Genomic DNA, 10850 nt, shown 5'->3' with positions numbered 1-10850 from the left:
ATGAGTCTACGACATGTTCTGTGCTGCAGCACATACGCTCAGTAGGGTGAGCTAAGTGGGGATTTCCACCATGAGTAAAACTCCTGCTTCTTGGAGGTGCAATTCAGACTTTTTAATTATCTGATCTCTGGGTTGGTTCATTCTTTTTCCATGTAGCTGGCTATCTATCATATTTGACGGAGAAATTGCTATGACAAAATGCTAAAAGCTCTTGCTCTGGGCTATTTTTAATCTACTGTAGGTGAAAGATCAGAACACATTTTTGGAAGATTTATGTGTCGTACCCTTGTGCTGTGCTGGATAGGATAAATGGGAGTTGACAAACTACAGGACGCAAGATTTAAACCATTGACCTCTGACATTAAGAGTCATCACAACTGTATGTTATCGCATTTATGTTCGGGAGTTAAAGGCTTTGCTCTGACGGAATCTCAAATGCTTAGCAGAGGTGCAGAAACACAGTTCTTATTCAGTCTTTAAGCTTTATTGTTGGTGATCAGTAGTTAAATCTCTCAGGCTATTGTGGATTTTAGTGAAGAATGTTTGTAAGCAACCTTAAAGTCTTTGGGTTGTTTGTGCAGAATAACACATCTCTCTTTCTTGAAAAAGGCATAGCTACTTAATGACAGTTCAGCTTGAGCATACTCATCATTTTTTGCCGATCCTTTAATAGTCCAGCCTTTCAAGCTACTTCCCAACTCTAAGATTTCGGTTATCTGTGTTCATTTCTGAAGCAAAAGGCCTGATAAAGCAAGACGACTTTGGGATGCATGAAAGACTGTTGTCAAATCGAGTATATACTTCAGTGTTCTGCTGAACTAAGCCCCAGATTTCTGCAGTGCATCATAATGCAAGAGAATAATAGGGGGAGGATGGGTGCCTGCAGCTGCTCCTCTGCCTGTGTGACAGATGTCATCTAAAACACTATCAAGCCTTTTTAGAAAACAGGGAGGAGAGGAATGAAGAGAGGGTGAAGCTGATGGAGTGGAAGGCGAGTTGAAAAGTGATGGCTAAAGGGAAGGACTGAGCTTACTGCAAGTTGAGGCATTCCTCTTGACAGTCACCAGGCTGGAACCTGTCCCATGTAGAAGATCACAGTATTTCATTGTCTTTATTGCTGTCTTGAGATTTTTCAGGCATGTGTAGCTGACTAGCTCACCCTCCAAGTTCAGGTATAGGTTCTATGCAGTACTGAGTACTGTCCATGATGTTCATCATGCAATGCATGCTTCCTAAATTATACATCATTATGAGGGGCACATAACCAATTAGTATATGGATTTGTTCTGCATGTACAAATCTTTTCTTGGGCTGAGGAAGTGTCATACAGAGACTTGGCTGAAGAAAAAAAGAAAACAGTTTAATCTTCAATTGTAATTGTCATCCTCTGGCTAATGATAAGCAATATTATGGCCCGCATATCAGCTGTAATTAAGCAGTAAGACACAACAAGGTGTATGTTACAGAGAGATAACACACTGCTTAAGAGCCAATGACCTGCAAAGCACATTATCTCCCAGCTGCACAAGCCCTACAGAGTCAGTTTGTACATGTGTGGTAGCAAATCCACTGTCCTTTCTTCCCCGGCCTTCATTCTGCTTTTCAAGGTGCAAAAACTGTAAAGGATTTTCGTATTACTTGTGTCATATGACTTTTTAAAAAGCTCCCTTTTTATATTAGTCAACTTCTGCACATATACTAAGCCAGTATCAAACATTCTAAGTTATCATTCACTGGAGTTCTAGGAAATTAGCATCACTTAAAATGAGGCCCTTCGGTGTTTTGTTAGACAAGTAGGTATGGAGTATGCAGGGAAGGATTCTCACTGATCATCCAAAGGCCAAACTGACAGCAACTCTTAATTTGCTCCAAGAAGATTTCATGTTGTTTTCAAAGATAGCAGAGGGAGCTTTGAGCTGGAACATAGTCTTAGATGAAACTTGTTTCAAAGTAGAATTGATTTTTTGGTTCGAATTATAGATCGGAAGCGTGAAACTTGTACTGTTTGTACTAAACATGAAAACCTCTCCTATCAAGGTACCATTGCCCGTGTAAGTGTCCTACACAGACTGACCAAACTATGATGTTGCATGAGTGACTGATTTAAAACCAGGGCTGACAGCGTGGCACAAGCACTAAAAAATTACACATCAAGAAAACAAAGGGTATTAAAGTGTCCAAGTCCGGTTTCTTTGAGGAGGAGAATGTATGGTTTCTGTTGTATAGTGTAGGAATTCTACTGTAAAACTCTTGTTGGAGGAAGAAACCCTGGTGAATGAGACCTTCCAAATAGTGACAGAAAATGTAGAATGGGATCAGTTTTGCCCTGTTGAGTCATCTCAGGGTGTTTCTCTGACAGGGGGAGAAAGTCTGCTAAAGAAAAGGGAGGTGGTGACAGGGAGAGGCACGTGACACTTCCTTGTGGCATTCGCCTCTCTGAAGAAACTCCTGGAAAGAGGGCCAAGTGCAAGTATCTTTGTGCCAAGTTTTAATGATGTATTTGTGGTGCAGGATGGAGGTGTATTTATGATCGTAGGCAGATACTGTGAGTGTTTAATTTTTGAACAATCAGATACGCGTTGTGAGGCTTATTCCTTATGTTACCTGTAATGAAACTTTGCAGGACAAAAATCTTTGATCAGATTTTCAGTTTAAACATCATGGACGCGGATCTGCTTGCTCTTGGTATTGGGCAGCGATGTATAATGATGCAAAAACTTATAAAATACTGTAGATCAAATTGCTTAATTTGGTTCCTATGTAACAGTCTGTCTCACTTATTTATTCATGGTTTTTCTCCCCCCAGCCATACAAATTGAATTCCAGGTATCAAATAAAAGTGGCACTATGATCTTTGGAAACAAGCTACTGACAATTTAGTCTAGCAGAGTAAGAAAAGCAGCAGTAAGCTGAGGCAAGAAGAGAAGTAGCTTACGTCTTTTAGCCAATAATTGCCAAACAGAATATGTATTTTTTGTTTTCCCATTTTTTTGGTCATGTTACCCATTGAAATGGGTGGATGCTTCTTAGCAAAATGCAAGATTTCAGCAGTAGGGAAGGACAGTCCTCTTGTAGCCTGAGTTGTAGTATACATTGTCAGAAGCAGAGACAGGTTCTTCGGGTTGGAATAGCATTTAGCCCATCTGGACCCTGCTTTCAGTTGGATGTCTTAGATATTACTGTATTAAAAATATAAATAAATAAAGTTAGGCTTAATATAAGAACAGAGAGACAAGGCAGAGGCAACAGAGACAGCTGTCTTCCTCTGAGTCCTTCTACTGGGTGAGACTGTTTCTGATTACAGCTGTAGCACTGTAAATGCCTGCTAGATGTCTGGTGATAATCCATTCAAAGCAATTACAAGGCATCCGTCACCAGCAGGGTCTGAGCCACAGGCTTCTTATCTGGGAAAATTGATGGAAGAGAAGGGGGGAGTGAGGGAAGAAATCAATGCCTTTCACCAATGTTATCTGCCAAATTGAATTAAGCAGCATGGGATCCCTGCTTTACACACTGTGAGAGTCAGAGCTGGAAGAATCTGTTTATAGCGAGCTCAGTTCATGGGCAAGGCAGGTGGGGGAGCTACGCTTTACTTCAACTCGCTTGCAGTTTCTTGGGCACCCACTAATATCAGTGGGACTTGTGTGTGCAAAAGGAGTTCAGAAGTTCACGACGTACAGAACCCTTAACCTAATAGTGCCAGTTCCAGCTGTGAACCTTGTGTCTGCTCAAAGACTTAATGTATCATTCCATGTTCTTTTTCTTTTTTTGGTGAAGCTGAAAGTATCTCATCGCTGACCACATCCTAATTTTTACATGGCAAAGATTGTAGAGAAAGCAGCTATGATGACATAAGCCAAGATATAATAATTGCATACTTTGGAAGCAGTACTGGTAAAACCGTGTTGATTAACAATGATGCGTATGTTGAATCTTTTGGTGGTGCAGTTGCGCTGCGTACCATGTAGTCCAGTACCGAGACCTACTGAAAGTCAATGGGTCTTGAGTTCAGGGGCAGCGGCAACGCCCACAGAGGTTCTGGGTGGGGTTTTTGAATATGCAAGGAAATGTAGCATATTGCTGTGGGTTTTGATGTTTTGCTTTCGTTAGTATATCTGCTTCTGACTTCACTTACCTTATGGATTGGAAAGGTAAGTAAAGTAAATTTGACTTCTGTAGTCTAACTGGTTACTTACTTTGCGCAGCACTGTTGAAATCCAGGAGCTAGATTTAGGAGTGCTTAACAGTATTACCATCCGTAAAATGACACTTTCCCTTACCGGGCCTGCAATCGACATTGCAAAGATCACCAGTACATCTATGGAGACGTTTGGTAGATGCTTCCTACTTGGTATACAAGCAAATAAGAATGTAGATCCATATATGCAACAGCAGGGAGACTGTTGCTTGGGAGACTACAAAAAAGAATCCACTTGTACTGGTCAAATCAGTTTCATCTGTGGGCTGCACGGCCAACAGCTTTGTTAATGCATTGTGTAGTACCTGGTTTTGTACCTTGGCCGCATGAAGGTAGGGGTTTAATGACATTTTTTGACAAGTAGCCAATACAGGAGTTGCTGCAGCTCAAGAGCATCTAGTGCTACATACAGATCTTGGAGCTGAGTCCTGCTGACAGCACACGGAGCCACTCTTGTTTCCTGAACTCAAAACATCACATAGGTAAACTGGGTTTATAAATTTCTGTTTGTAAGCTTTCTTCCCAGGATAATGATGATCACTCAAGCTTATGGTCTTTACGGTGTTTACAGAAATGAGCAGATTTTGGAACAAATCTGTGCTCCTTTGAAGCAGTAAAAACTCATTTTCCTTTGACCCGTGTAGGATTCCTCTTGTCCTGTGGGGTTTTTCTCTTACAGTTCGTACATATGGGAGATACAAGAGTAGTCATTTGGGTATGTGGTAGAAGGGCCAGAGCACTAGGATAGTGGGGCCAGAATAGGCTCTGGGGAAGTACTTAAAAGCATGAAATTCTCAAGGTTCCAGATTAAGGAGCTGACTCAGCAGAAAACAAACGCAAAAGTAAACACAAAAAGATGAGCCAGAAAACCCACCGATACTGTATAAAACAATTCAACTAAATCAGTTCACCGCAGAGATCTGTGGAAACTTTTTTCCCTCCCAAATAAAAGTGTGTGGGAATTTGCATTGCAGTCAGGTATACTTAAAGTGCGCATAAGCCATCTAATAAAAATTCCACTGGCGTGTACGTCATACAGCTGTGTTTTATTATATTTGTGCTCTCTTCCTACTGACAGTGCCTTTATAACTGGATTACTCACATATCATCATTAACTCTGACACTCCTGGGTTTTTACTGCTTCCCTGGTTCCTATCATCTTCTGCAAGTTTTATCCCTTCCTTGCAGATGTGCCAAGAAGTATTTCTTTAATATCTTTTCAGCAAATGAACATGGGAGCATGTAAAAAGTATGGTTTGGATACCAAGGGCAGTAACAAGGGCTCTCATAATTTCTGCCAAAAATCCCTATCAAACCTCTGCTCTGCTACGTGTGTGTTAAGTTTTCCCTTTGCTCCATCTGTTGGGTATAAATAAGGGGTGCTGCTCACAGAGAAATGGAAATGGCCGAGGTGCAGTGCTGAGCTGTTGTTTAATCCTGGTTTTCGTATTTTGTAGCCATTTCTTTCAGTTGTACTCCATACAAGAATTTTAATTTACTGTGTACATACCATGTTCAGAATGAGCAGCTTTAAGAGAGTGTGTGTGTGGTTTTTGGTTTGGGTGGGGGTTTTTGTGTTGGGTATTTTTCCTGCTGGCTGAATGACGTAAGCTATTAAATAGGACGTGAAGACTTTTTACTTCAGGCCTCAGGAAATTTGGTTTTTATTTCTGGTCTCCGGCAGGTAGTTTGAGCTTGGGTCAGTTCAGCTCACTTTGTTGTTGATTTTTTTCCCCCCTCATTCTTTGTAGTTGCTGTTTGGGGTAGGGACTGGAGCTCACAAAGTGTTTGTAGAGAACTGACTACAATGGGGACTGGGGCCTCTATTACACTTTTTAACTATTTCTGCTTTGTGAAATTAAGTTGCACTCAAGAGGTGCTTAAGCATACCAAATTCTGTGAGTCAGGTTTTGTGTACGTTGCCAGCTTTAGCTGAACTCAGAGTATCAGTTGTTCTCAAAGTATTTTTATTGTGCTTGGGAAGAACGGATCCCTGGATCTTTGGTTGTGGTCTGGGCTGCAGCTTACTGAGCCATGCTCGTTCTTAAGCCATTCAGATTCCCTATAGGAGCTTCCCTGAGCTGCTCAACACACTCGCAGCTTCCCACTTGAGAGCCCAGAGCTCTGCAGGAGCCCGCAAGAAAGCTTAGTGAGTGCTCGCTTCCATGTCAACAGGAAGAGTGGCAGGTGGGTCGGGATGTGAAAATAGGTTGCAACCAATCCATTGACCAGTACTGTACATACCTGTAGGACTACTTGCGATAGAGAAAATGTATTTTAATTATAGCAACAACACGACTGCCAGTATATGCAAAATCATTTCCTCCAGTGCTGTTGCCTTCACATAGCTTACACTGAGAATGTAAAAAAAATTGTGTCGATACTCAATGAAACAGTACAGTGACAATGTGAATGCACTTTTGGTTTTGGAGGTGCTCAAAAGCGTTCAACTGAGTAGGTTCATGTCTGATTCCTAGTATTTTGGTTCTTATATTAAGTAAATTAAAGTTGTTCTGGCAGAATAACTAGAATTTTCAAAACTCAGTTACCCCCTTAATCATAACCACAAGACAGTTTGCCTGCTCTTTCTTACCCGTACGTGGTGCTGCGCTCAGCGTTCCCTGGTGACAGAGTATATGATAAAGTTTTCAGCTTCTGCTCTTAAGTTCTATCAATCCCGATCTGGTTTTATATTTTGTTTCTGTAACGGGAATAGCGTGAAAAGTCAGTCACTCTGAGAAGTAACACCAGGAGAGGCGGCTCATCTCTTCAGTGCAAAGTTCTGCTTTAGACAGCCACGTTCCTCAAATGGTCACGAGTGCTGCGTGATTTAATATAACCTGTTAGGCGGTAAGAATTTCTATGGAACTACATCCTCAAGATAGGCTAAACAATTCTTCATTAACTCTTTGTTAATTGTTGAACAATCCGTGCCGAAGAATTTGCTTCATTTCCTGTTCTGACTATCTGTAATTTGCCCTATATTTTAAAGAGCAGCATCTTGCTCTGGTTCGCCCGCGCAGATGGGCATTTCAGGTGGTACATTGGTGGAATTAAGAGGTAGTGATGACCTCTGTGTGAACCGCAGCTGCATCGGTAGAGGTGTGTTGCCAAAGAAAGACTAAAAATCCAGAAAAGGTGAGGAAAATAGTGTAAAAGAAAAGTGACCATGAGTGCTTTGGACATCTCAATTTCTTGCTGCACAGTAAGAAACTCTGACAGGCACCTGACTTAATGCCTGTGGAAAATACAACTCCTCTCAGCTGTCTGTTTAGACTCACAAACCGTTTCTGAACACCTAATTTACAATGTCAAATTAAACTGGCGTCCTTGATACACAGCTGTAGCTGGCAAATTAGAAGCTTTGGTGGTTTTTATGTGATTTTTGGTTTTATATATAAGCCAGTTAGCAAAATAAAAAAAAAAAAGAGTAATTTTGAGAGTCTTTTCAAGTTTTGCCAAAATTTACCCCAAGCTCCATGGGGATCTGTGACAGTCATCTCGAGTACACATCTCCCATCTGAAAGACTCGAGTTCAGGACAGCGGAGGAGGCAAATGGGATACACAGGTTTTTGCTTTGTGTGTTTGTGCTTGTAATCTAGGTCAGTTAAATGCAAGCTTCTGGAAGGCCGAGTAGCCAGATAAATTTGGGGTAGCTGAAAAGGGATAGTCCAAGAATAAGGCAGGTGTCCAATAGGAGTGGATAGCTGGATTCAGGCAGCAGAGATTTCCATACGTGAGGCCAAGCGTTATTTCCAAGTTAGCCTCAGCTAACTTTAGAAGGAAACTAAACCAAGCAAGGTTTACTCCTGAATTCTTTTGAAAACTGTAGCAGAGCTATGTCCTTCTTACCTGAGTTGGCAACTGGCAGTAACCCAGGGCTGATACCGATGCAGTTCTATCTATAATGGCAAAAATACAACCTATTCTCCTGGGGGAACGGTCATTCTCCTCCCAGGAAGGGCTTCTTTTGTACAAACCATCGCCCCACACCAGTACTGTTTTAGCACTGGGTGTCGAGTGCGCTTGAAGCCATTTCTGTGGTCTGGACAAATTTGTGTCTTGTCTTTGTCTCCTTGCATAATAATTTTGAAGTGTTCTTCAGTGTAGGGGTAGTAGGATCTGTATCTACGTGAATTTGAGTTAATGTACTGATTTGCAGGAGAATGGTAAATGAAGTTTTTCCCCATGTTCCCTTTGTCTCCCTGCATAATAATTTTGAAGTGTTCTTCAGTGTAGGGGTAGTAGGATCTGTATCTACGTGAATTTGAGTTAATTTACTGATTTGCAGTAGAATGGTAAATGAAGTTGAAGTTTTTCCCCGTGTTCCTAATTGAAGGAATTCTACTATTTCAAATTATGAAAATGAGCTGGTGAATTCTTTAGAGAGGTGGGAGGGTCACTCCTGCCCCTTGTGATAGAACATCTTCCTTTCTTTAAAGCCATTTTGCTCCAAAATGCGGTATTTCCAAAGATACTAAAAATTTCAAAGAAAATGTCAATGTGATGTGCTGAGAGAAGCACAGCTGGTCTTCCTGAAAGTGACTGGCAATCTGGTCTCTTCAGACCTATTTTTTGTGTACAAAATCTGTGGAATAAAGTTACTTGATGTGTATTGCTTAAGTATATCAGCAAACTTAAAAGATTTGTCAGCTGTGTACTAACTACGGGAGAGAATTGTCAACAGAGGAAAGTTATTTCAACTGTTGTTTTCAGAAACCAAATCATAGTAACAGATGGACAAGTGAAAGGACATGGATATGAATGTATACATGCCTTATATATATGCCCCCCATTGTAGATGGGGGTGGAAGATTTTTTTACAAGTGAAAGATATGGACCTGTGTTTAGACTTAAAACTGTACTGATTCTACTTGGTACCAAAAAAGGGTGAAACCATCGTTTTGCTGCTGGTCATTTGGGGGCAGGAGTTACTAAAGCAGTTGCGTCCGGTTCTGTAAGGCTTTAGACATGCCAAACATACAAACATAAGTTGAAAAAGCTGGACAGCTTTTCTGTGCTCCCTCGGGTGTCTTGGTTAGTGCTTGCAGTTTCCAGCCCTAACCTCTGTTCACTGATGGCCTCCAGGAATCGGCTCTGCATTGGTTCTGGGTTTTTGGAAGCGGTAATGCGTCAATTCACCTATGGTCCTTCAGACAGAGTTCTCTATATACATTCAAATAATGTGTATACATTCAAAAAGTGTGTCTGAAGACATTATATACAATGGGTAGGAAGTTAACGGATAACACTTTGTGATTATGTTATTACTGTCTTTAATTTTTTCCAAGGTAAGTTTTTGTCATCAAGCTATTATAGGAACCCTTTGCTCCAAAACCAAATCAGTCCCCACAACACTTCCTGTGCTCTTGTGGCTTGTACATCTCCCTTCATTTCCAGCAAATGCTTTTTTTTTTTAGTTATTATTTTCTCCTTGTTGAGAGCAGGAAAATGAAATGATCTATTTGATTCCCAAACTCTTAAGTGTCCATTGGCGTCACAGACAGGTAGGAGGGCGTTTTTGGTAATGAACTCTGCTTTCACGGGCAGTTCTATGCTACCTGTTGGCAGCAGGATTTGGGAAAGGAAAACTCATGGGCTGTAATTGGGCTACAAAGTAAGTGAGATTTTTAGCAAGAGAGACTCTTTAGCATAGGACCGGGAGACCTATAGCAGAAAAGCCAGAATCAAAGTCTGTTTCAACAGTTTTCTTTTGGGCTGTAGGGTTTTAATATAACAGCTGAAGAGAGAAAGAATGGAGAAAGGGTCTGACTTCTGTGGTAAGCATTTTGAATTAAGGCTAAATTGGGATGTTGGGCCAATGGTGGCTAAAACCAAGTGCTGTGCTGCAGTTTGTCTGTGTTGAAGAAAACTAATTCATAACGTACACTAATTGAACACTGTCATAGGCAGTTCTAGTAAAACCCAGAGCAAGAGCTCTGAACTCTGCATACGGAACGCGGCGTATGCTGATGCTTATCCACGAGCTCATTACACAGAAGGCTTTAGCCGTCAAGCCTATAGTTCCCGCATCATTTGTGAGCAAAGGTCCCATAGTGTCATTCACACAGAGGACAGCAAGAATGGCTGGATGGCTTTTGAGTCTCTAATACTGAGGAAAAAATAGCTTTTTGTGTCTGTGCTCATTTTGTCAACAAGGGGGCGAGGGGAGAAGAAAAAGCCAATAGCCAAGTGATATTCTGGGGTGTGTCAGAAGAATACAGCTGGAGCTTCGTATCAGTGCGACAAACATCTAAGAAATCTCACCTTCCACTGAGCGTCAGCAGCTCAGCCCGCTTTTGCCGCTGCTGATATCCAGGTGGTAGAAACAGGAAATACACCACCCCCTTAGAAAGCAAGGCTGCAATGAGTCAGAAATATGAAGTAGAAAGATTTATTTTATTTTTTTTTAAGCTGTTCGATCATTCTCTGGCTTTTCCAGTGTTTTACAGGGGCATGTACCAGAGTTGTGGAAATTCTGCAGCCATTTCTCAGAAAACCATGAGAGGATTACTTTAACATATGTTTCCATCTTCTGCTTTTTGCATTTTTCCCCTCTTGTATTTCTTTTTCTTTGACCTGGTACAAACTTTTATATGCTTACAATTCTCACTATTCAAAAGAAATTCCGCTTCGTTGTTAGAATTGCCC

The sequence above is a fragment of the Charadrius vociferus genome, unplaced genomic scaffold, assembly GCF_000708025.1.
Source record: "Charadrius vociferus isolate BGI_N301 unplaced genomic scaffold, ASM70802v2 scaffold477, whole genome shotgun sequence".
Taxonomy (NCBI): domain Eukaryota; kingdom Metazoa; phylum Chordata; class Aves; order Charadriiformes; family Charadriidae; genus Charadrius; species Charadrius vociferus.
The sequence above is the reverse complement of the archived record's forward strand: the minus strand, read 5'-3'. Positions refer to the sequence as shown.